The sequence below is a fragment of the Mus musculus genome, chromosome 6, assembly GCF_000001635.26.
Source record: "Mus musculus strain C57BL/6J chromosome 6, GRCm38.p6 C57BL/6J".
Taxonomy (NCBI): Eukaryota; Metazoa; Chordata; class Mammalia; order Rodentia; family Muridae; genus Mus; species Mus musculus.
The window spans coordinates 23497307-23523845 of record NC_000072.6 but is presented as its reverse complement, the minus strand read 5'-3'; the positions used below and the strand labels follow the sequence as shown (position 1 = coordinate 23523845).

Sequence of the window (26539 nt, the reverse complement as noted above, 5' to 3'; positions counted from 1 at the left end):
ATTTCAGAGATTTGTTATAGGTAGAATACAGAATCTCTCTCTCTCTCTCTCTCTCTCTCTCTCTCTCTCTCACACACACACACACACACACACACACACACACGAGATATAAAAGCAAAGCAGGAGTGTTTGGAAGGTACTGGTGAGAAGGAGAAGCAGAGTGTGGTAGGGTGGAGAATGGCATGTTTATGAACAGAGTGCCATGACATACACATTAAAATGTCCTAAGGGGTGGACAGAGCGGTAACTACTCGAATTTGGGTTTGTGACTGCAGAGTCTGTTCCTCTAGGCAGACATGAAGCAGACATGACTGACATGGTGAGAACATTCCAGAGTATTTCGTGATCAAGACATAGGATGATTCAAAATCTCAGGATTTAAAAAGCACAAATCAAAAAGTACTTAAGCTGAACTAAGTTTATAGTGATACACACTTTAGATGTTTTTGTCATTTCTACAATTATTTGATTTTTGAATCATACTATTGAATCTGTCTATTTATTTGTGAATGAGTTATATTCTCAGATAACTTGTTTACCTTGTTGAATGATATTCTTGGGTACAGATATATTTTGAAAGTTCTATACAATGAGTTTTTAGTTTTATAAATATTGATATAGGGTTAGCAATTTGACTCATCAGATAAGAACACGGGTAGCTGTTCCAGAGGACCCAAGTTCAAATCCCAGCACCTGCATGACACCTTACATTATCTATAACTTCAGTCCTAGGGGATCCAGTGCACTCTTGTAACTTCTTTAGATACTGTATGTATGCGGTACACAGAAAAACAGGCAAAGATGCCCATACACATACTTTTTTAACTAAAAAATGGAAGGTTAATATATAATGGTTCTTGAAAAATGACGGTAAAAGAGCTCCTCACTGGTAGATTTTGAAAGAATACAAGTTGAGAGCAGACCCCTACCTTGGGGGACTCAGGAAAGCCTTTTTACCACTCCAAACCATGCCAGTGTGCAGATGTCAAGAAGAATCCTGCCTGCTCCTGATTCGGAATTGCTGCAGGGTTGAGACCTGGCACCGAGAGGGCCAATGGAAAGCAATCATTGCGTGTAGACTGGTGACATGACAGCTCAGAATTAGGGTGACACCCTTCAGTCGAACATTCTCTTATTTGGCAGTGGCTCACCATGCAGACTTTGTTTGTGAATGCCATATGCAAATACCTATTTCTGGAAGTAGAAATGGCATAAGGACATTTTTCATCTGAGTTGATGTCCAGTTCTTTACTGAGTGTGAAGGGAATACCTAGAGGCAAAACCGGATTTTTCTAAGGAAACAATTATAAATATGTGTGGTAGCTAGTGAATAGCCAACTAGTCAGATATGGCAAAAAAAATATAGCTCGTTAATTACAAGGTGTATATGTCCTAAAATTTTTGAAAAATAAGACTTACTTTACATTGATGTATAAGAAAAAATCACAGCCGGGCGTGGTGGCGCACGCCTTTAATCCCAGCACTTGGGAGGCAGAGTCAGGTGGATTTCTGAGTTCGAGGCCAGCCTGGTCTACAGAGTGAGTTCCAGGATAGCCAGAGCTATACAGAGAAACCCTGTCTTGAAAAAACAAAGAATAAAAAAAAAAAAAAAAGAAAAAATCACAATAGTATCATCTACTTCTTGGCAATGCAGTTTCCATTGAGCCTTTTATATTAAATATCACATGAATATTTATCATATTATAGACAAATATCAAATGCAAATGATTTGCCAAGTGCTTTGCTTGAGTACAGGAAAAAAATGGAAGATTCACAGAATTTTTTAGATTTAGAATGATCATAAAGTTTTTGGGGGGTTTTGTTGTTGTTGTTTGGTTTTTGTTTTTTTTGTTTGTTTGTTTGTATGGTTGGGTTTGTTTGTTTGTTTGTTTTTCAGCATTTCACTGTGTGGCTGAATATCCCAGGTTGGTCTTGAACTTGCAATCCCCTTGGTCTTGTAAGCACAAGCTATCACAAGCTCTCGGGCTGGGTTCACAGCATTGGTGTCCCTTGTGCACTACATACGATTCCCGTTGTCCCACGACGGTGGGGAAGCATTTGGATCAGAGTCTATTTTCCTTCTCAGTGCAGCAAGTTCAGAACAGGTTGTTAAAAGTAAGACTCACAATTGCCAAGAAGCTGGATTTTATGCATCTCTTAGATGCATGTTTTGGGGATAGTCTTGGAATTAAGCCTGTATTTGATAAATTTCTTTTGTTTCCTTATTTACACTTGTCTGTAAAATTTCTTGAAGTAAAAGAGGTCATATGAAATTATGTGAAAATGCCACCACCTGTGCTTGATTTATCAATATAAATACAATGTAGGAATAATAAATGTTGGTTTCAAATGCATTTTAAGTATTAAAGTAAAACAGCCTTGTAGAATTGATTTTGCCATGGAAAGAAACTGTTGTGTTTCAAAAACTTTACACCATTTTAATTTCCCAATAAAATTAGCTTTTATACTTGTCTTTTCCTTCAAACATTCCTTTTGTTTTCTTTCTTGAGCATCAAACTAGATTCTCCTGGGACTTATCAGAGTCTCTGTAAATTTTAAGATTTGACGAGAGAAATACTATATCATGTAAAAATAACTTTTATATACCAGGCATAATTATAGTCTTGGAGGCTTACTGCTGAATAAGCTCACCATTTCTAGCTCTTTCTGATTTCTGGATGACTGGTTGAACTCAGCTGTTGTGGCTCAAATCCCTCTCCAAGCTGATCGATTCAATCTGGCTTCTCTCAGCTTCTGACCGAATTGCTGTGCTTATCCTCAAACTAACTCTGGCAATTTGTTCTAATATTCTGGCTCTTTCTTATTCTCTGGATTCAGCTGTCTCAGCTGGCATGTACTGAACTCACAAACAAACTCAACTCCACTTCACTGTACTCACTGCAACGATTCCCAACACATTCAACTTGGCTGACTGCTGCTTGCCTGTGCTTGCTCTAGCTCTCACACACTCTCGCTCTGGCTCTGCTCTGCTCTGCTCTGCTCTGCTCTGCTCTGCTCTGCTCTGCTCTGCTCTGCTCTGCTCTGCTCTGAACTAGCTTCTCCTTCCTATGCTGTTCCTGTGAGAATTGGGCATATTCTATCTCTGACTCATTGTGTCAAATATTTCTCTGATTTGTTACCTTGTCTGCCACTTCATTAGATGTCACTTTGAAACATGCCTGCTTCCTTGTACAAATTAACTCTATCCCCATTAATAGAGATTAAAGGTGTGTGGCATGTCTACATTCCAGCAAGATCACACAGACTGAAGAGGTCTTTGGATCTGATTAGAGCAGCCATGTTGCTGGATTAAAATTCCTCTACAATGTTATGGCCTAGCCATGCAGTTGACTCTGGGTGACAACATTGTCATATAAAGGCTAATGTGCGCTTCAGTCTACTCTTCTGGTTCTCTCTCTTCCCTGGATGTGTTGTTTATAATTGGTCCCTCCTTCATTATTTAAGAGCCTTATTAATGCTTTAACCCAAAAGTAGCATGATTAGCTGAAAAAACCCCACGCCTTTACTGGAACATAAAATTTAAAATACCCTCTGTCTAGTTTATACAGAGTCATCGTGAAGCTTCCTTCAACATATAAGGGATATTAAATGTTGGTTGAATAATTAATCAGTGAAACATTTTTAATAAATAACCACACAGTTAAATTGATTTAAAAATAATTTCAGGCCTTTTTAAAATTCAAACAAGCAAAACTATACATTTGAGCATATTTTTTAAGGGCCAGCACTATATATGAGTTCAGAAAGCAGTAGAGAACAGCTAGTTTAATCATAATCGTAGGTATTTTCTTCACTTTGAAAGAAAAGTTTAATATCCAATTTTATTGAAATAGCCAGTACTTGGTGATGACAGTCTTAGATATTTGATTTATATCATTTGCTCCAAAATGAAAGGCGGATTCGGTTACATTTCATCTGTTTAACTCAGCTCGCTGAACACAAGAGACCTTTCATTTTTGTTGTTTTAGAATATACTATCATTTTTTTGAAACTAAAAAATAACACACACACACACAAATCTCTGTCCTTCTTCCGAGATCAGACGAGATCGGGCGCGTTCGGATGGTATGGCCGTAGACATCTCTGTCCTTCTTTAATCCTCTGTACCCATGACAAAAAGCAAAGACAGGCCATGACTGAGCAGCGGCAGTGTCTCCATGGTGCATGCTCTTCATCGTTTCTAGCACAGGTTAATTATGTCAAGTTTATAAAAATACATGCTGTTGCTTTTAAAGGAACAATGACATGATAAAGTATACCCGTTAGTGGGTCCTCGATGAGTTCATTTGTCACATTCTGACTAGGTGACCAAGATCTTCACTAAGGAAATAGGAGAAAGCATGGCTTGACTTCTTACCACCAAAAGGAGCTGAACAGGTTATAGATACGCATCCTCCATACTGGCTGCCTGGAGGGGACCATAGCCACGGGAGCTGACATTTCTCTACATCTCCAGGCCAATAAAGACCCTCCTCTGTCCATGACGAAGCAAATGATAGATTTGGGTGCACCAATGCCTCCCTATTACTAGGTGTGCTTTGTTGTTGCACCATTGCCATTCTCTGCACATCCCTAACACTAATGACTGTGTGATTCCTTCACATCTGCACCTCCTTGATGAAGAATCCATTTCCACATTTGACCCATCTTTATCACTACGTATGTTAAGTACTTAGCCGTGCATCAGGTATAAGCTGATCATAGTCACCCTGTTTACTTTCTTCTTGTGTTTCTGCTCATATCATATTTGTTTCCTTTTTCAAGTAGTCTTTCTTCTCTCATACAATTTATTTTCATCCTTTGAAAGTTTCATACAAGTAATGAATGAATCTCTGTTCTATTCACCAGTTACTTTGTCTGACGCCTTCTTCCTTTGCTGAAATACTGCTTCCAAGCAAGGTCCCCTCCTGATCTCATGTGTGCATTGTGTGTGTGACCCACTGAGTTTCTACACAGTTGCCTGCATGAGTATGCAAGATTTACTGAAGCCTGGGCCGTGTATCTGTGACTACACATTGAGAAAAAGTTGCATGCCTTCCACCAGGCAAAACAGCCATAAACTGTCACTAGTTCCTCAGAGGTGGAGATGGGGGGTCTCATGAGTTCTTCCCATCTTCACCATACAATGTTGATGAACTAGTCTTGTGTAGGTCTTAAGGAAGTAACCATGGTGATGGTGAATTCATAAGTGCATCAGCCAGATAATTTCCAGAAGACAATGTTGCATAGTACTCTTCCCCAAAATGGCTCTGATGTAGTAGTTTGCTTTCCTCCCTTCTTGCGGTGGGGAGGAAAATATAAATGTCCCGCTTAGGGCCACAAACTCCCCAGTGTCTTATTTTCTGTACTTCAAGCCACTGTAAATCTCTGTATTAACTACCATGCTTTGCAAAAATGAAGCATCTCTGACTAAGGCTAAGAACTGCATTAGTCTATGGTTATAAAGATAAGTATATAAACTTCCCTACCCTCTATGCCCTGTTTCTGCTGTGGTTATTTCAGATAATTTGTTCTGCCGAATGAATTTTAGAATAAAATCACAGATTTCTTCTTTCTAAGACTCTACTTCAACTCCAGAAGAATGACAATCTTTAAGAACACTGGTCAGGAACTAATGCGGACACAGCACATGATTCCAGTCACTTGAGGTTATTTTATATCTTAAAATATGTTTATACAATGATTATTTTATATCTGCTTTAATATATTTGAGTTCAAGGCAGTCATAGAATAGTATGGTTTTAAATTGTTCATTGTTTCTATGAACAAAATCAGTATTATTTTTAGGAAGAAATAATGTACTGAGTAAATAGACAGTGATATATTGTAAAAGTGGGAGAGACTGAAGTTAATTTATTTGTATCAGAAGCCGAACAATCAACTTAGCCATAGTAGTGGCTTTCTTTTTTTTTTTTTTTTTTTTTTTTTCATTTTTTATTAGGTATTTAGCTCATTTACATTTCCAATGCTATACCAAAAGTCCCCCTTACCCACCCACCCCCACTCCCCTACCCACCCACTCCCCCCCTTTGGCCCTGGCGTTCCCCTGTACCGGGGCACACAAAGTCTGCGTGTCCAATGGGCCTCTCTTTCCAGTGATGGCCGACTAGGCCATCTTTTGATACATATGCAGCTAGAGTCAAGAGCTCAGGGGTACTGGTTAGTTCATAATGTTGTTCCACCTATAGGGTTGAAGATCCCTTTAGCTCCTTGGGTACATTCTCTAGCTCCTCCATTGGGAGCCCTGTGATCCATCCATTAGCTGACTGTGAGCATCCACTTCTGTGTTTGCTAGGCCCCGGCATAGTCTCACAAGAGACAGCTACATCTGGGTCCTTTCAGTAAAATCTTGCTAGTGTATGCAATGGTGTCAGCATTTGGAAGCTGATTATGGGGTGGATCCCTGGATATGGCAGTCTCTACATGGTCCATCCTTTCATCTCAGCTCCATACTTTGTTTCTGTAACTCCTTCCATGGGTGTTTTGTTCCCACTTCTAAGGAGGGGCATAGTGTCCACACTTCAGTCTTCATTTTTCTTGAGTTTCATGTGTTTAGGAAATTGTATCTTATATCGTGGGTATCCTAGGTTTTGGGCTAGTATCCACTTATCAGTGAGTACATATTGTGTGAGTTCCTTTGTGATTGTGTTACCTCACTCAGGATGATGCTCTCCAGGTCCATCCATTTGGCTAGGAATTTCATAAATTCATTCTTTTTAATAGCTGAGTAGTACTCCATTGTGTAGATGTACCACATTTTCTGTATCCATTCCTCTGTTGAGGGGCATCTGGGTTCTTTCCAGTTTCTGGCTATTATAAATAAGGCTGCTATGAACATAGTGGAGCATGTGTCCTTCTTACCAGTTGGGGCTTCTTCTGGATATATGCCCAGGAGAGGTATTGCTGGATCCTCCGGTAGTACTATGTCCAATTTTCTGAGGAACCGCCAGACTGATTTCCAGAGTGGTTGTACAAGCCTGCAATCCCACCAACAATGGAGGAGTGTTCCTCTTTCTCCACATCCTCGCCAGCATCTGCTGTCACCTGAATTTTTGATCTTAGCCATTCTCACTGGTGTGAGGTGGAATCTCAGGGTTGTTTTGATTTGCATTTCCCTGATGATTAAGGATGTTGAACATTTTTTCAGGTGCTTCTCTGCCATTCGGTATTCCTCAGGTGAGAATTCTTTGTTCAGTTCTGAGCCCCATTTTTTAAGGGGGTTATTTGATTTTCTGAGGTCCACCTTCTTGAGTTCTTTATATATGTTGGATATTAGTCCCCTATCTGATTTAGGATAGGTAAAGATCCTTTCCCAGTCTGTTGGTGGTCTTTTTGTCTTATAGACAGTGTCTTTTGCCTTGCAGAAACTTTGGAGTTTCATTAGGTCCCATTTGTCAATTCTCGATCTTACAGTACAAGCCATTGCTGTTCTGTTCAGGAATTTTTCCCCTGTGCCCATATCTTCAAGGCTTTTCCCCACTTTCTCCTCTATAAGTTTCAGTGTCTCTGGTTTTATGTGAAGTTCCTTGATCCACTTAGATTTGACCTTAGTACAAGGAGATAAGTATGGATCGATTCGCATTCTTCTACATGATAACAACCAGTTGTGCCAGCACCAATTGTTGAAAATGCTGTCTTTCTTCCACTGGATGGTTTTGGCTCCCTTGTCGAAGATCAAGTGACCATAGGTGTGTGGGTTCATTTCTGGGTCTTCAATTCTATTCCATTGGTCCACTTGTCTGTCTCTATACCAGTACCATGCAGTTTTTATCACAATTGCTCTGTAGTAAAGCTTTAGGTCAGGCATGGTGATTCCACCAGAGGTTCTTTTATCCTTGAGAAGAGTTTTTGCTATCCTCGGTTTTTTGTTATTCCAGATGAATTTGCAAATTGCTCCTTCTAATTCGTTGAAGAATTGAGTTGGAATTTTAATGGGGATTGCATTGAATCTGTAGATTGCTTTTGGCAAGATAGCCATTTTTACAATGTTGGTCCTGCCAATCCATGAGCATGGGAGATCTTTCCATCTTCTGAGATCTTCTTTAATTTCTTTCTTCAGGGACTTGAAGTTTTTATCATACAGATCTTTCACTTCCTTCGTTAGAGTCACGCCGAGATATTTTATATTATTTGTGGCTATTGAGAAGGGTGTTGTTTCCCTAATTTCTTTCTCAGCCTGTTTATTCTTTGTGTAGAGAAAGGCCATTGACTTGTTTGAGTTAATTTTATATCCAGCTACTTCACCGAAGCTGTTTATCAGGTTTAGGAGTTCTCTGGTGGAATTTTTAGGGTCACTTATATATACTATCATATCATCTGCAAAAAGTGATATTTTGACTTCCTCTTTTCCAATTTGTATCCCCTTGATCTCCTTTTGTTGTCGAATTGCTCTGGCTAATACTTCAAGTACTATGTTGAAAAGGTAGGGAGAAAGTGGGCAGCCTTGTCTAGTCCCTGATTTTAGTGGGATTGCTTCCAGCTTCTCTCCATTTACTTTGATGTTGGCTACTGGTTTGCTGTAGATTGCTTTTATCATGTTTAGGTATTGGCCTTGAATTCCTGATCTTTCCAGAACTTTTATCATGAATGGGTGTTGGATCTTGTCAAATGCTTTTTCTGCATCTAACGAGATGATCATGTGGTTTTTGTCTTTGACTTTGTTTATATAATGGATTACATTGATGGATTTTCGTATATTAAACCATCCCTGCATCCCTGGAATAAAACCTACTTGGTCAGGATGGATGATTGCTTTAATGTGTTCTTGGATTCGGTTAGCGAGAATTTTATTAAGAATTTTTGCATCGATGTTCATAAGAGAAATTGGTCTGAAGTTCTCTATCTTTGTTGGATCTTTCTGTGGTTTAGGTATCAGAGTAATAGTGGCTTCATAAAATGAGTTGGGTAGAATACCTTCTACTTCTATCTTGTGAAAAAGTTTGTGCAGAACTGGAGTTAGATCTTCTTTGAAGGTCTGATAGAACTCTGCACTAAACCCGTCTGGTCCTGGGCTTTTTTTGGCTGGGAGACTATTTATAACTGCTTCTATTTCTTTAGGGGATATGGGACTGTTTAGAAGGTCAACTTGATCCTGATTCAACTTTGGTACCTGGTATCTGTCCAGAAATTTGTCCATTTCGTCCAGGTTTTCCAGTTTTGTTGAGTATAGCCTTTTGTAGAAGGATCTGATGGTGTTTTGGATTTCTTCAGGATCTGTTGTTATGTCTCCCTTTTCATTTCTGATTTTGTTAATTAGGATTTTGTCCCTGTGCCCTTTAGTGAGTCTAGCTAAGGGTTTATCTATCTTGTTGATTTTCTCAAAGAACCAACTCCTCGTTTGGTTAATTCTTTGAATAGTTCTTCTTGTTTCCACTTGGTTGATTTCACCCCTGAGTTTGATTATTTCCTGCCGTCTACTCCTCTTGGGTGAATTTGCTTCCTTTTTTTCTAGAGCTTTTAGATGTGTTGTCAAGCTGCTAGTATGTGCTCTCTCCCGTTTTTTCTTGAAGGCACTCATAGCTATGAGTTTCCCTCTTAGAAATGCTTTCATTGTGTCCCAAAGGTTTGGGTACGTTGTGGCTTCATTGTCATTAAACTCTAAAAAGTCTTTAATTTCTTTCTTTATTCCTTCCTTGACCAAGGTATCATTGAGAAGAGTGTTGTTCAGTTTCCATGTGAATGTTGGCTTTCTGTTATTTATTTTGTTATTGAAGATCAGCCTTAGTGCATGGTGATCTGATAGGATACATGGGACAATTTCAATATTTTTGAATCTGTTGAGGCCTGATTTGTGACCTATTATGTGGTCAATTTTGGAGAAGGTACCATGAGGTGCTGAGAAGAAGGTATATCCTTTTGTTTTAGGATAAAATGTTCTGTAGATATCTGTCAGATCCATTTGTTTCATCACTTCTGTTAGTTTCAGTGTGTCCCTGTTTAGTTTCTGTTTCCATGATCTGTCCATTGGTGAAAGTGGTGTGTTGAAGTCTCCCACTATTATTGTGTGAGGTGCAATGTGTGCTTTGAGCTTTACTAAAGTTTCTTTAGTGAATGTGGCTGCTCTTGTATTTGGAGCATAGATATTCAGAAATCCTCTTGGAGGATTTTACCTTTGATGAGAATGAAGTGTCCCTCCTTGTCTTTTTTGATGACTTTGGGTTGGAAGTCAATCTTATCAGATATTAGGATGGCTACTCCTGCTTGTTTCTTCATACCATTTGCTTGGAAAATTGTTTTCCAGCCTTTCATTCTGAGGTAGTGTCTATCTTTTTCTCTGAGATGAGTTTCCTGTAAGCAGCAAAATGTTGGGTCTTGTTTGTGTAGCCAGTTTGTTAGTCTATGTCTTTTTATTGGCGAGTTGAGACCATTGATGTTAAGAGATATTAAGGAAAAGTAATTGTTGCTTCCTGTTATTTTAGTTGTTAAAGGTGGCATTCTGTTCTTGTGGCTGTCTTCTTTTAGGTTTGTTGAGGGATTACCTTCTTGTTTTTTCTAGGGCGTTGTTCCCGTTCTTGTATTGGTTTTTTTCTGTTATTATCCTTTGAAGGGCTGGATTCGTGGAGAGATAATGCGTGAATTTGGTTTTGTCGTGGAATACTTTGGTTTCTCCCTCTATGATAATTGAGAGTTTGGCTGGGTATAGTAGCCTGGGCTGCAGTTTGTGTTCTCTTAGTGTCTGTATAACATCTGTCCAGGCTCTTCTGGCTTTCATAGTCTCTGGTGAAAAATCTGGTGTAATTCTGATAGGCTTGCCTTTATATGTTACTTGACCTTTTTCCCTTACTGCTTTTAGTATTCTATCTTTATTTAGTGCATTTGATGTTCTGATTATTATATGTCGGGAGGAATTTCTTTTCTGGTCCAGTCTATTTGGAGTTCTGTAGGCTTCTTGTATGTTCATATGCATCTCATTCTTTAGATTTGGGAAGTTTTCTTCAATAATTTTGTTGAAGATGTTTGCTGGACCTTTGAGTTGAAAATCTTCATTCTCATCCACTCCTATTATCCGTACGTTTGGTCTTCTTATTGTGTCCTGGATTTCCTGGATATTTTGAGTTAGGATCTTTTTGCATTTTCCATTTTCTTTGATTGTTGTGCCAATGTTCTCTATGGAATCTTCTGCACCTGAGATTCTCTCTTCCATCTCTTGTATTCTGTTGCTGATGCTCAAATCTATGGTTCCAGATTTCTTTCCTAGGGTTTCTATCTCTAGTGTTGCCTCGCTTTGAGTTTTCTTTATTGTGTCTACTTCCCTTTTTAGGTCTAGTATGGTTTTGTTCATTTCCATCACCTGTTTGTATGTTTTTTCCTCTTTTTCTGTAAGGACTTCTACCTGTTTGATTGTGTTTTCCTGTTTTTCTTTAAGGACTTGTAACTCTTTAGCAGTGTTCTCCTGTATTTCTTTAAGTGATTTATTAAAGTCCTTCTTGATGTCCTCTATCATCATCATGAGATATGCTTTTAAATCTAGGTCTAGGTTCTCAGGTGTGTTGGGGTTCCCTGGACTGGGTGAAGTGGGTGTGCTGGGTTCTGGTGATGGTGAGTGGTCTTGGTTCCTGTTAGTAAGATTCCTCCGTTTACCTTTCGCCATCTGGTAATCTCTGGAGTTAGTAGTTATAGTTGACTCTGTTTAGAGATTGTTCTTCTGGTGATTCTGTTACCGTCTATCAGCAGACCTGGGAGACAGATTCTCTCCTCTGAGTTTCAGTGCTCAGAGCACTCTCTGCTGGCAAGCTCTCTTACAGGGAAGGTGCGCAGATATCTTGTATTTGGACCTCCTCCTGGCCGAAGAAGAAGGCCCAAAACAGGACCTTTCTCAGACACTGTGTTGCTTTGGCAGTTCCCAGGTGGTACAGACTCTCACCTAAGCAGACTAAATTCCTAAGTTCCTTGGAGTCCCGGGACCAAGATGGCGACCGCTGCTGCTGTGGCTTAGGCCGCCTCCCCAGCCGGGCGGGCACCTGTCCTCCGGTCCGGAAGGTGGCCGGCTGTCCCCGGCCCACACAGGGTGCTGCCTCAGCGCCTCTGTGCTTCCGCCTGTTCCAGAAGCTGTCAGGTTCTCTGGCGCACCCTCTCACCTGTTCAGACTAATTTCCTAAGTTCGGCGGGTCCCGGACCAAGATGGCGACCGCTGCTGCTGTGGCTTAGGTCGCCTCCCCAGCCGGGCGGGCACCTGTCCTCCGGTCCGGAAGGTGGCCGGCTGTCCCCGGCCCACACAGGGTGCTGCCTCAGCGCCTCTGTGCTTCTGCCTGTTCCAGAAGCTGTCAGGTTCTCTGGCGCACCCTCTCACCTGTTCAGACTAATTTCCTAAGTTCGGCGGGTCCCGGACCAAGATGGCGACCGCTGCTGCTGTGGCTTAGGTCGCCTCCCCAGCCGGGCGGGCACCTGTCCTCTGGTCCGGAAGGTGGCCGGCTGTCCCCGGCCCACACAGGGTGCTGCCTCAGCGCCTCTGTGCTTCCGCCTGTTCCAGAAGCTGTCAGGTTCTCTGGCGCACCCTCTCACCTGTTCAGACTAATTTCCTAAGTTCGGCGGGTCCCGGACCAAGAAGTAGTGGCTTTCATAAACACTTGTGATATGACAGTGACATAGAAAATTTTAGGTAATTTAATTTTTATGGTTCAAATAGGGCCAAAGTAGCTGCAGAAGATACCATTTAAGTAAATGAAACTCAAGTTCTATGTTCAGCTTTATATCTAAGAAAATCGATGATTGCTTATTTCACTTATATAATTGGTACATGTAAGCCCTGGAACTGCTTAAGAAACAAGACTGGCTGTTTTATCAGACACTCTCTGTTGTAGTAATATTTAATCTCAGTCTGGAGTTTTTACCCTACCTTTGGTCATTCAGTTCCCAGATAAAAGACACACACACAACCTTTATATTTATAGGAAGCCTTCAAAGCTGGGCAGATATCTACCTTCTATGCTATTAGAATCGACATTCTCATCAATGACCCTGATTTGGAACTTGCCATATTCGATGTGGGCAGCTCTTAATGCCAACTGGCCATTCCTCGGGGCCGTATTTCTGTGACTCACCTTTTCTGGGGCATCTTCTCCTCAATCCACCTTTTCTCATCGTGGCCCATGCCTCAGACTCCCAGCTAAGGAACCAAAATTCTGCCTGTCTTTCTTCTTCCATCTATGGGCTATTGGCTTCTTTACTCACCAGTCAAGCATAACATGGAGGAGCAAAGTGACATCATATCACTTGTGTCTATGCGAGAATCTCCTCATTCCTGGGGCACCACAATCCAGAGCAACAGACCAAACTTCAACTCTGTTTTGTGTGTGCAACTTGAAGTTAAAAGGGTGTATTCAAGACACTTCCTTTTCCAGATAAAGATAATATGTATATTATAGTTCAAAGAGAGAAAATAAAATTTAAAGACATGGTTGTGTCTAGCCCTGAGGGGAGGGGTTTGATGAAGGCATCACACTAAGGAGTGAGAATTCCAAAGTCTGTCTGTCTGTCTGTCTGTCTGTCTGTCTCTCTCTCTCTCTCTCTCTCTCTCTCTCATCTGGCTGTGGGCCTCTTTGTTTGTTCCCATACACTATGAGAAAAAACATCTCTGATGATAGCTGAGCAGGCCACTAATCTTATCTGTGTATAAAAAAACAATTATAAAAGATGCAACATGATTGGTCATTGTGGTTTGCAGTTCCCCAGCTATTTAGTGGTTTTTATTTACAGTGGAATATTATTCAGCCTAAAGAGAAGGAAATTTTATCATTTTCTGCAACAGGGATGACCCTAGAAAACCTTATGGTGAGTGAAATATGCCAAACTAGAGAGACAAATTCATATATATATATATATATATATATATATATATATATATATAAGCTAAAGTCAGACTTGTGGAACAGAATGGAGTGGTAGCTTGGTTTTGCACTGTGTGCAGGGTCAGTAACTTCTGGTACTCTGTGCTGCGTCTTGATGATTGCACTTAGTAATGTATACCCAAAATTCTTCTAACACGGGAAATCTTAAATTCTCTCACCTCGGGGACCCAAAATACCTGTTAAATTGATATGAAGATAGCATATCTTACACAGTGGATGTGTGATTTCTATGTGACAGCTCTACCTCCATGAAGTTTGAGTGAGAGCATCCAGTTTGGCTGCGTTGAGCAACAGTGAAACCTGTGTGCTTGGATTTGCAGCTAATTCGCTTCACTATATAAAGTTAAGAGTCAGATAAAGTATTTTGAAAGGTAGAGAATTCATATCAGTTGGTTTTTTTCAGCATAAAATGAACCATTTGTAACTAACTTATTCAAGGACATCAGTGATAGAGTGGAGTCTTCCCCAGTAAGTATGAAGATTTGAAGGGATACAACTCTCTCTTTCTCTCAATCTCTCCCCCTCTCGCTGCCCCCTCCCCCTCTTCCTCTCCCTCTCTCTCCCTACTCTCAGTGCTTGCTTCCCTGGGCCTTATTCCCCTTTTCTCCCCCCTCTCAGCATGTTATCTGATACTGAATTACATTTGTCCAGTTTTTCCTAACCTTGCACTCCTCAGTTTTCCTTCCTCACTGTTCACATGGCCTTCTGACTCTTTTACTTCTATCTTTAAAATGGCACATTGTTAAAGTTCTCATTAGTCTTATTTTAGCATATTTGAGCTGTATCTTTAGCCCCTGTATAGACTTCAACTGAAAATAAAGTTCTCTGAGCCCTTAGAGAGTGACCATTGGTTTGTAATACAAATACTGACAGGGAGAGATAGTCTATAAATGAATCAAACCCAGAACACTCCACTCCATTATATGCCCTACTGCACTCTTGAGTTTAAGCATATTGCCGGGTTTCATGTTTAGACAATACCTGTCCTCCATTTAACATCAAGTTACAGATACACAGCAATCTCCTTGGCTCTAAGAAATCAAATTGGACTTAATATTTGTTCTCATCAAATGGTGAGAACAAAGCTAAGCACATTCATGGAATGTTTATGAAATAATTAGAGGGATAATGTGTTAGACCGAGAAGGAGATGTGAAGTTGCAAGTGTGTTATACTGTCTTGAAATAACCTTCTTTAGCTCTTCATTTAACTTCAGTGTCAAGTTATTTACATAACAAGATAATGCCTAGCTTTTTAGGGTAATGTGAAAATTAATTTAAATTTCATAAAGCACTCTGTGGCACTCTGAACAGGTCTTATAAATGACAGGCTTTATTATAACCAGGCAGTTTTTGGTGTTTTTTTTTTTTAAGCATCATGCGGCGCCCATGATGGAAAGTGTATCAGTGAGTAGATGCAAAGGTCACGGCCATTCATAATTTATGCCTGAGGGGAATAGATCAAGAATAATCAGAATGCTTTCCTTTCTAGATGGATTTTAAAACAGATGTCTCCATGATGGGATATATTATTTCTTCCAAAATGAAGCATGAAATCAATACATTTCGGGCAATAAAAATGATGTATGAAAAAAAGGGGCCAATATCCATAATTGAACCATGAAAAACACAGTAACTGATGAGCTTGATCATGTCCTTTAGAATCTTTAGAAAAGCTTTAAATAGAAGAAATAGTCCTTGATTATTTGAGGATCTGGAGCGTGAATTTTGTTGGAAATATATTTGCTGACCCTTGCTCTTTCAGCTTTTTTTTTTTAATATTTGCATTTGTTACAGTAAAAGTTTACATTTTTGCCTTAATTGCAATTTTGACTCAAAAGGAGAAAAGGTGGTATATTTGAAACATTTAATACATGCACACTCCTGCAAGAATGTGACAAGCAGGTCTGGAGAGTTGCCTCAGTCATTAAGAGCAGCAAGCGGACCTGGGTTCAGTTCTCAGCAGCCACATGGTAGCTTGCAACTGCCTGCAACTTCAATTCCAGAGAAACCCTGTTCTGGCCACTGCAGGCTCCTATACATATCCCATACGCTCACCTAGACACGCATACATACATGCTTTATGTTAAATCTTTCTTCAAATAAAATACTATGACAGAAATAAGCCCATAGAAAAACCAATAAAGCTGGTGATAGAAATCTACATACAACGGTATCTTTGAATCAGTGAGGGTTTCTTTCCAAGTCAAATTTCATCTTTCATTGTTTGTTTCTTGTTTTGACATAGTAAATTATGGGAAAATGTAGTGGCTTTAAACAAGATACATTCCTTACCTTGTTTGAAGGTTATATTGGTATGGGTTTTTGTTTTGTTTTGTTTTATCAAGTTGATACAAGACAGAGTTGTCTGGGAAGTGGGAACTTCAACAGAGGAATTTCCTCTATCAGGTTGGCCTGTAGGCAAGACTGTGGGTTTTATTTTTTGGGTGTTGTTGTTGTTGTTGTTGTTGATGATGATGATGACTAATGGTTCTGGGCCCTGCACACTGTGGCGATACTACCACTGACAAGGTGAGGCTGGACTAAGAGCAAGACAAGAGAGCCATGGAGAGAAGTCAGTAAATACTTTTTCCTGTGGTTCCCACCTCAGCTCATACTTGAGTCTCTGCCTTGAACTAAATGATAGATTGTGAAGAGGAATTGTAAACTACATAAAATGTTTTTCACCAGGCTGTTTTTTTTCAACAAAAGGCAAATTATAACAAAGATAATAAATCCAAAATGCCCTTCCGTGGGCTGGATTCAGGGTATCTAGTTTTTCATCCTTTAGTGGGGAGTGCCATGCCTCTCCTCTGGCTTCTGGAGGCTGTAGTATCCTCTGCATTAGACCTTCTTCCATTTCCAAAGCCAAAAAATGGACACCAAGCCTCTACCATGTCATATCTTCAAAAATGACCCCTTTCCCTTCACATATAAAACGCTTTATGAAATACTGAAGAGATGGCCGGGTTGGTGTAGTTCTCGCTGTGCAAGCATGAGGACCTGAGATTCATACCCAGCCGCTGGATGGAGCAGTGAACATGGTATCCCGGCACTGCAGTGTTAGGTAGAAAGCTCCCTAGACCACTGGCCAGCCAGTCTAGTCCAGTCAGTGAGATTCAGATACAGTGAGAAGTCCCATTTGAAGAAAAATATCAAGATGAAGAATGACTGTTGGAAGACAGCATGAACTGATCTTTACATGCAGGTACACAAATGCACAGTGACATGATATGTGCCCACATATGGATACATTACACACTGGCATACCCACAATTCCTTTGGTGAGTACCTTAGCTCCTTCTAAATAAATGGGACAATTTTCTAATTAACAAACACTCTTAATTTTTGAAACCTTTTGCTGTGTAACATAGCAGTTTAGAGGGTGGGGCCCAGGTACCTTAGCAAAGTTAATGTTCTTTGTATTGCCTCCCAGAAAGGGAAATATAACAGTTTCCTATGCTAGCTGTTGGGTCTTTTGTTTTCTGTACTTTGATGGTGTTATTTCTTTTAGATTTTCAATTTTTTTTATTAGGTATTTTCCTCATTTACATCTTCAATGCTATCCCAAAGGTCCCCCATACCCACCCCCCCAATCCCCTACCCACCCACTCCCCCTTTTTGGCCCTGGCGTTCCCCTGTACTGGGGCATATAAAGTTTGCAAGACCAAGGGGCCTCTCTTCCCAATGATGGCCTACTAGGCCATCTTCTGATACATATGCAGCTAAAAACAAGAGCTCCCGGGTACTGGTTAGTTCATATTGTTGTTCCACCTATAGGGTTGCAGATCCCTTTAGCTCCTTGGGTAATTTCTCTAGCTCCTCCATTAGGGGCCGTGTGACCCATCCAATAGCTGACTGTGATCATCCACTTCTGTGTTTGCTAGGCCCCGGCATAGTCTCACAAGAGAGAGCTATAACTGGGTCCTTTCAGCGAAATCTTGCTAGTGTATGCAATGGTGTCAGCATTTGGAAGCTGATTATGGGATGGATCCCTGAATATGGCAATCACTAGATGGTCCATCCTTTCGTCACAGCTCCAAATTTTGTCTCTGTAACTCCTTCTATGGGTGTTTTGTTCCCATTTCTAAGAAAGGGTAAAGTGTCCACACTTTGGTCTTCGTTCTTCTTGAATTTCATGCGTTTGGCAAGTTGTATCTTATATCTTGGGTATCCTAAGTTTCTGGGCTATTATCCACTTATCAGTGAGTACATATTGTGCGAGTTCCTTTGTGATTGGGTTACTTCACTCAGGATGATATCCTCCAGGTCCATCCATTTGCCTAGGAATTTCATGAATTCATTTTTTTAATAGCTGAGTAGTATTCCATTGTGTAAATGTACCACATTTTCTGTATCCATTCCTCTGTTGAGGGGCATCTGGGTTCTTTCCAGCTTCTGGCTATTATAAACGAGGCTGCTATGAACATAGTGGAGCATGTGTTCTTCTTACTGGTTGGGACATCTTCTGGATATATGCCCAGGAGAGGTATTGCAGGATCCTCCGGTAGTACTATGTCCAATTTTCTGAGGAACCGCCAGACTGATTTCCAGAGTGGTTGTACAAGCTTGCAATCCCATTTATTATTATTATTTTTTTCTACACATGTGTGTTTGAACAACTGTACTTAGGCAAAACAACAACAACAACAAAACCTCATTGCAGACTATTACATGAGAACATGAAAGGAACCCTGGTTAACAATGACTTTGACATTTCAACTAGGGGTCCAACTCACTAGGTACAGTAGCACACACCTTTAATCCCAGCACTCAGGATATCTACAAAGGCGGCCAGATCTCTGATTTCAAGGCTATCCAGAGCTATAGAGAGAGATGCTATTTCAAAAAAATAAATAAAAGCAAATAACAACAAAATAGTCAAAATGAAACATTATATATACTTTTATAAATTAAAATATAATTATACCATATCCCCTTCTCTTTTCTTCCTCCAACCCCCTACACGTGTGTCACACACACACACACACACACACACACACACACACACACTGCACATACATACAATATGTGTGTGTGCCTAAATACATAAATACAAGCTGTTCAGTCTTTTTAGTGTTGTTGTATGTGTATGATTTCAGGGCTGACTACTCTATTAAATAACCAACTACAGGGCTCATCTCTGGAGACTACTGCTTCATGGAACAATCAATACATTACCTTTCCAATCTTGGCCTTTCCTTTTCTTTCCTGTCCTTTCTGTCCTGTCCTGTCCTGTCCTGCCCTCTCCCTTCATCTTCTTTCCTAACCTATAGTGAAGCCCTTTCTACCCTCTATCTATGACTAGGATGTACATTTATACGTAAGTGAGATCATCTGATGTTTGCCTTTCTTCACCTGGTTGATACCATGCAGTACAATACCTTCCCCTCCATCCATGTTGTTGCAGATAACAGCACTACCTTCTTTTTAATGTATTCCATTGGGTACTCCACTAATATGCATATTTATTATTTTTGAATTTTTAAAATAACAAAAATAGCAATTTGAAGAGATGGATATGCCTATTAGCCTTACTATGGTAAACAATTGTGTATGTGTGTGTGTGTGTGTGTGTGTGTGTGTGTGTGTATCACTGGATACATCTTAAATATAATTTCAGTTAAAAATGAAAAATAAAATGACCTAAGGTTACAGTTTTAATCATCCTGTGTACTAAAGACCAGTTCTGCATCGACCACACCGTCCTCCTGCTTAGTGCACCTGCTAAATGCCTGTTCCCACAGGAGTCCATTATTTAGTGCATGTATATTAGAAAAAAATAGGGAATAGGTTTTCACACCTTATTTCTTTTTCTTGCCCAACTCTCCATATTCTATTGTCAAAGTAACAAAGCTCTTCATTTCTATTATTTGACAAACTAATGGCAAAGAGAGTATATAATTAGAACAATACCACTTTCCTTTTTAATTTCTTTTCTAAGTTGCCAGTAGTGGGCATTGAACTAGAGCCTTATACATGCTAAGAATCTGCTCTGCCATTGAATTGCACCTCCAGCCCCAATACTTTGCTTTTTAAAGGTTCTCTTCTTGTTTCAAAAGCAATTTTTTTCTTTTAAAATGATAATAAGTGAAATGAAATAGGAAGAAGGGACTATGTGGTTCCGTGTTACACCAAGTACACATTTGATGAGGGATTAGGAGCTTGTCGGTTCCATATTGTAACCTTCAGGATCCTTTGTAGCCTTTAAAAAAAAGAGCCTAAATCTAGCCCACAGACAGTCAGATTGACAGAGACTTTGTGCTAATCTTATAGTATACAAAAGAACATTGTGTTCACCAGAACGGGCAGGTGTTTTTGTTTTACCTAAGTAGGACAGGAAGGAATGATATTAAATCAAAGGAAAAAAATCATTTAAACGAAGCAACCTCGAGTTCATTAAACACTGGAAAATGTTACTGATGTAGGATGCTGCAATCAGCTCCTCCTACTCTGTTCTATAGGAGCCCTAATCCTGGAGAAAATACGTGTTCATAGTTAATATCTGCTAAATGATATTTATGAACTGGAGGGAATTCAGGTAGCCATTCCACACTATATTCCGGTCCTAAGCTCATAGCAGGGTACTTGAAAGATTCACAAGCATCAGTCATCCTGAACCTTTACTAAAGTGTAAGGTGCCTATCGAACCTAAAATGTTAGACATACCGATCCCACTTATCTGGTGCGAAGACGCATCAGGAGTTTGCTCTGATTCTCCTTGTTCCAAGCATGTCTGTTGTAAGAAAAACAATTAAGCAGACACTAAACAAGACTTCTGTCAATAACAAATGTTGTCCCTTCTGGGTCTGCTTCAAAGATGCATTTCTAGCACCAATCTATCTGTAGTTGGAGATGAGAGTACTTGACTGCACATGAATCCTCTCTGGGTTACATTGAGCTTGAAAGGGGCTTTTTTTTTTTCTTGATTCAAGAGTAAAAGAATTGGTTTCCTCACTCCCTTTCTTAGAAACATCTTTGGCTTGCATTTTACATACTAGATTCCTGAGCAAAATATGACTCTTCCCTCTGGGTTTATCAGTAGATACTAGCTAGCTTCCTCTTGCTTAGTCAACCTTCCTGGCTGGTTGTGTCCCCACCCCTGACCTTTGTAACAGCATCTTTTTTTTTTTTTTTTGTAGCAGAAATAGTGGTTTCCACTTGTCTGATCTTGCTCACTTCAGACTTCAATGAAGTCTTTCTCCATACCTCATGGATACTCTGTCCCCAAAGCCACTGCTGTCTGGCATCATTTGGTCTTTCTCAGACTGAGCTTTCCAGTGACTGTGGGTGTCCTGCTTCTCAGCCAGGCAGCTTGCTTCCTGGGCCCCACTGCACTTGGCCTCCTGATAGACATTTGATACTAATTACTATTTTCTAGTTCCTATCCTTGGTAGTATTTTCCCCCATAGAATGTGGTACATTATGTTCTTAATTTCCTTTGCTCTTTTTATGTGTATGTTTTCCTTCACGGATGTGTGTATAAGGTCTGTATTCTTGATACCCACAAAGTGCAAAATAGGGTGTGTGTGTGGTCCACTAGAACAGAAGTTTCTGAGTCACCGTGTTTGTGCTGGGGACCAAACTCACGCCCTCTATAAGAATAGCAAGAGCTCTTAACCACTGAACCAACTCTCCAGCCCCATGATTTTCATCTAAGTCCTTGGCTTCTCGCTTCAATTATTAAGTCCTGTTTTCCTGATTCTTAAAAATTGGTGAGGCTTGAAATATGGCTTATTTGGTAGAGTGTTTATATAACATGTACATGGCTAAAAGTAGGCATGCCTGTAATCCCAGCACTGCAGAGATAGAGAAGGGAAGATAATAAGTTCAATGCCATAATAATCAGTTTGAGGCCGGCCTGGGATACAGGATACTCTGTCTCAGAAAATAGTGGTGTTACAAAGGGGTTTCTCATTAACTTTTGAGGGCATAAAGTGATTTATCATGGCATAAGTAGCAATGAGAGTCTATACATGGTCGAAGGTATGCTAATGAGAAGCCATGGAAGCTAAGGCTAGGTCGAGGGCACAGCTGAACCCTATAATGGACCCTAAAATGGACCCTATAGCCTTGGTAAGAATGCCAATATCACAACTGGGACTTTCCCCAGGCTCCACTGCTGAGTTCCAGCACGGTCCACCTGTGCCTCTCATCTGTGTCTGCTTTGTTAATCTTATATTCTTTCAGACTCCTAAATAAAACAATTATCTATGAAGAAATGCTAGGATATGACAGGAATCATTTATCTAACCATCATTTATCTAACCCCTGTACCTTCTAGCTTTTATTCATTCAGTGGTGTTGTGTGTGTGTGTGTGTGTGTGTGTGTGAGTGTGTGTGTGTGCCCTTGTGTGTTGTGGTCACGGAGTCCAATCAGTTAAACAGATGAACATGCCTTGGATCTTTCTTTAATCAAGCTATCTGAATCAAAGAGAAATGATTGGAAAGAGCCATGTTAGTGGACTCTAAGAGAAGCATCCTTATGAACTCTGTATTACTGCAATATATGTCTATGACATTTGGATTTTAAATCTTAGTTCATCTTGTACATTAAATTTGATAGTTCTTTTAAGCTTTAAGAATCTTGTGTTCTTAATCATATTTTTAACAAAATTGCAAGTCTGGGTGCCATTTATTGTGAGAAGATATGTTGCCTTAAGATAAAACACCGTAACATTTTTGTGACATGGTAACTGCAAGACATTTAAAGTGTTGGTGGCAAAAATAACCTAGAAGCATGCATATATATGCATGCGCATAGAGAGAGGGGTGAACAGAAAGAAAGACTGGGGTTAAAAGGAATAAATACCAAAGAACAAAGGTGTTATGAGTGAAATTAATTGTTTTGTGCAGAACTAGAATTTAATTTAGGTATATATTTAGAATGTGAAAATGTCTATTTTTATATCTGTTAAATATTTTGGTCATTATGATGACAAATATAAGACATGCCTCCTTGTGTATGAACTATTGATTGAATTTGACAACTCAAGAATTGTTGAACTTTACTATAACTTAAGTACTATTGAACTGATGAATTTTTGAATTTGACTTATCATGAAAAGCAATTCCTTAAGCACATATTTACAGTGAAAATTTCATGAAGCAAAATATTATCTTAATATTGAAGATAAGACTGCTAAATGCTGTATATAGCAAGCTAGGGAACGCATTTCAGTATTCACACGGGAGCAGGCCTTTCTTCTACATGGTCATTGGGGGTTAGTTTCTCTCATTGTACCTCTCCCACTTCCTGTGGCCATCAGTGTTTCTCGCATTTGGTGAACAGAGAAGAATAAAGAAAGTATATCTTAATGACCTTACCTCACAGTGAGATGTTTCACTCTTTGTTCATGTCATTAGCTAGGACTTTTAACACTGAGATGCAAAAGAAGCCAGGAAGCTTGACTCTCTGCTGCTCCCCGGCAGTAGCTATCTGCTAGTGAGTGCATGAATCCCAGTGGAGTTACCAGGTCAACCATGCTCAGCCTCTGGCTACTACAAAACTCCATGATCACCATCACCACCTGCCCCATAGGGGAGACATTCATTTTCACTCAGGGAAAATAGCAGAGTCCCATCTCTTCATTTCATCCAGTGCAACACCTACAGGGGGGTTCCTTATAGCTCCTGGAAGCACATTAACCCATGAAAAAGCCCATTCTGCTACCATACCTTCTCTTCCCACTCTACCCTCCCCTAGCACAAACCTTATCTGACAGCAGAGTAAGAAAAAGAGAGCCATACCAAAGTGTGGAGCAGAGACTGAAGGAAAGGCCATCCAGAGACTGCACTACATGCAGATCCATCCCATATACAGACACCAAACCCAGACACTATGGCAGATGCCAAGAAGTGCTTGTTAACAGGAGCCTGATATAACTATCTCCTGAGAGACTCTGCCAAACAAATATAGATGTGGATGCTCACAGCCAACCATTGGACTGAGCACAAGGTCCCCAAATGATGAGTTAGGGAAAGGACTGAAGAAGCTGAAGAGGTTCTCATCCCCATAAGAACAACAATATGAACCAACCAGACCCAGGGACTAAATCACTAACCAAAAGTACACATGGAAAGACCCATGTCTCCAGCTGCATATATAGCAGAGGATGGCCTTATCTGGCATCAGTGGGAGGAGAGGCCCTTGGTCTTGTGAAGGTTCAATGCCTCCAATGTAGTGGAATACTAGGGTGAGGTGGTGAGGTAAGAGTGGATGGGTGGATGGGAGAGCACCCTCATAGAAGCAGGAGAGGGGGATGGAATAGGGGTCTTATAGAGGGGAAACCTGGAAAGGAGATAACATTTGAAATGTAAATAAATAAAATAATCAATTAAAAAAAAAAAAGGAAAGATGAAAAAAATAAGAAGTGCCTGTCCAGGAACAGCAATCAAATTCAGCCAATAGGCTCTGTGAAGACTGCTTCTGCTGGAAGTGGTCGAGACCCCTTGTTAGACCAGTGCTGTGGGCTGGAAAGACCCACTCTTCCCTATATTCCATGTGGCCCTCAGAGCTCTCTGCACCTTGGAAACCTCTTCTTTGTTCACCTCTTGCTCATGACAAATATTCATGACAAAGTCCCCCAAGGAACACCTCTCTTTTTATTCAGTTCAGAAATCCAAGGACTGTTTGCAGACCAGTGTTAAAATAATTCAGAGACATTTCCCACAGGACTTCTCTTAAAAACATATATGTCCTATGAACATGACTTCATTTTTACACATATTAATGATTATACCATTAACTGACCATTTGCCCAGAAAAACAAAAGCCAAGTCTGGGCTTTGACATCAGGAGGCCAGTGCCCCTAAAGGGTAGGAATATGGAATGACAACAGAACTGTCTGTCACAATGAAGTCCTTTGCTTTGTGGTCATTTATGTGTTTTGGGTTGTGTTTGTATTGTTTCTTTAGGCAAGGTCTTGCTGTGTAGACCTGTCTGGACTGAAATTGCCTATGTAGTCCTGGCTAGCCTCCAACGTGGGTATGATCTTCCTGACTCTGCCTCTTAAATGCTGATATTATAGGCACTAGCCAACATTCCCAGCTTTGTTTACTGTCCTAATCATTCCTTTCCGTGGAGCTAGGAATGAAATTCCAGGCTTTGTCCACGTTTGACAGGTACTCTACTGCTGAGCTATTCCTCCAGGCTTCCTGCCAGCTTATTCACAACAGAAGAGCTTAGGCCATACAATGAGGAAAGGACACCTTGCTTAAAGGAATCTGGAGGGGATGTAACACAAGCAGTGCTTTTTATGACCAAACAAGTAAAACATATGGTGACAGATACGTTACGAGATTTAACAAAATCAGTACCTGACTGCTTGGTCTAGAGACAGAATAGCAGAAGGGGAAAGTGGTACTAACAGTGCTAGCCATTCTGGGACCAAAGACCCCAGCTTCTTCATGCTGCTTAGCCACCCACATCCTTCCATCTCACTGTGTTCCTCACAAATGAAACAAAAGTTATTCATTGAAGAGCAAGCTGAACAATAAATCTTTCTGCTGACTTCAGTCAGAAGTACCCATCCAAAAAAAATGTGATTTAAAATTGGGACATTTTCTATAAACACAGAAGGAAGAATTAAACAACTTACAAATAACTTATCCCAAATTAATGTTTTAAGAAAGGAAGAGTGGGGATGTGGGAAAGCACAACAGACTTACTCAGAATATTATAATGACGCTCTGCCTTAGTCTGTAAGTCTCCTCTTATTTGATTGTGGTATTTCTTTGTCCACTGTTTTGAACCAAAAGCTGCCCACATGTTTTTTTTTCTATTATTCAAAATAAACTGTTTAGTATCTCCTTGGATATTCTAGCAGTTGAAATGAATGGGTTTTAGAGTGTGGTCATAATTCTGAAAACATCTAGAATGCCCTGTAGCCTCTTCTTGGATGTCATTGGTATGCTGGAATCTGTAGACATTCTAAATTTCACAAATTTAGAACAAAGACTCAGCATCGTATGTACAGTTAGAAACTAGCAAGCTGAGTATCATTTGAGACATTTTATGGTTATGCTGTGTTTCCTAGGGAAAAATAAAGCTCTGCTTGCACGCTTTTCCTGAGTACATCCACTTGTATGTAGGATTGAAAAAAATACAGCTTTGGAGGATACAAAACACCCTTTGTTCTTGCTTTGAAAGGGTTTTCACTAACCTGTCTGTTTATGATTTTTCACCTTATATCTAAACTTCGGATTCATATATATTTCCTGATGCTTTAGGATACAGATGAGTCTTAGGTCATGGTGTGCTGCACCTCGTGCCTGTTTTGTCTCTCAGACTCTAGCCCTCCTATTGCAGCATGGCTGCTAAATCTTAGCTATAGCTGCGTTCAGAATGAGTGTAGTCCGTGTGAAAGGGAGAAGGGTGACTTCCCTGATGTGGCATGCGACATCAGAGGAGCAGACTTCTTAGGAAAGTGAGGTGTTGTCAGATAATCGCGGGTTAATTTGGTACTTCGATTAGCACATTACTTTGTTTCAGTTATAATGCCATCTTTATAATTCTGACAGTAGGCAGTCAGAATTAGTCTTCAGCACTAATCTTGAAGTGACAACATGTTATGAGCATTCCTCTCCACCTGTAATTGAGTTTAATACCATTTTACAATGAAGATATTAAAATACAAGACATTTGTACAGCTTCGATAATTGGTTTTGCTTT

At 40.1% G+C, this 26539-nt stretch overlaps 1 protein-coding gene across 20 annotated transcripts in view; it reads left to right on the top strand.

The window, feature by feature from the left end:
- Cadps2 (Ca2+-dependent activator protein for secretion 2) overlaps positions 1–26539 on the top strand; it is a 578403-nt gene that overhangs the window by 317330 nt on the left and 234534 nt on the right. The window lies entirely within an intron of this gene.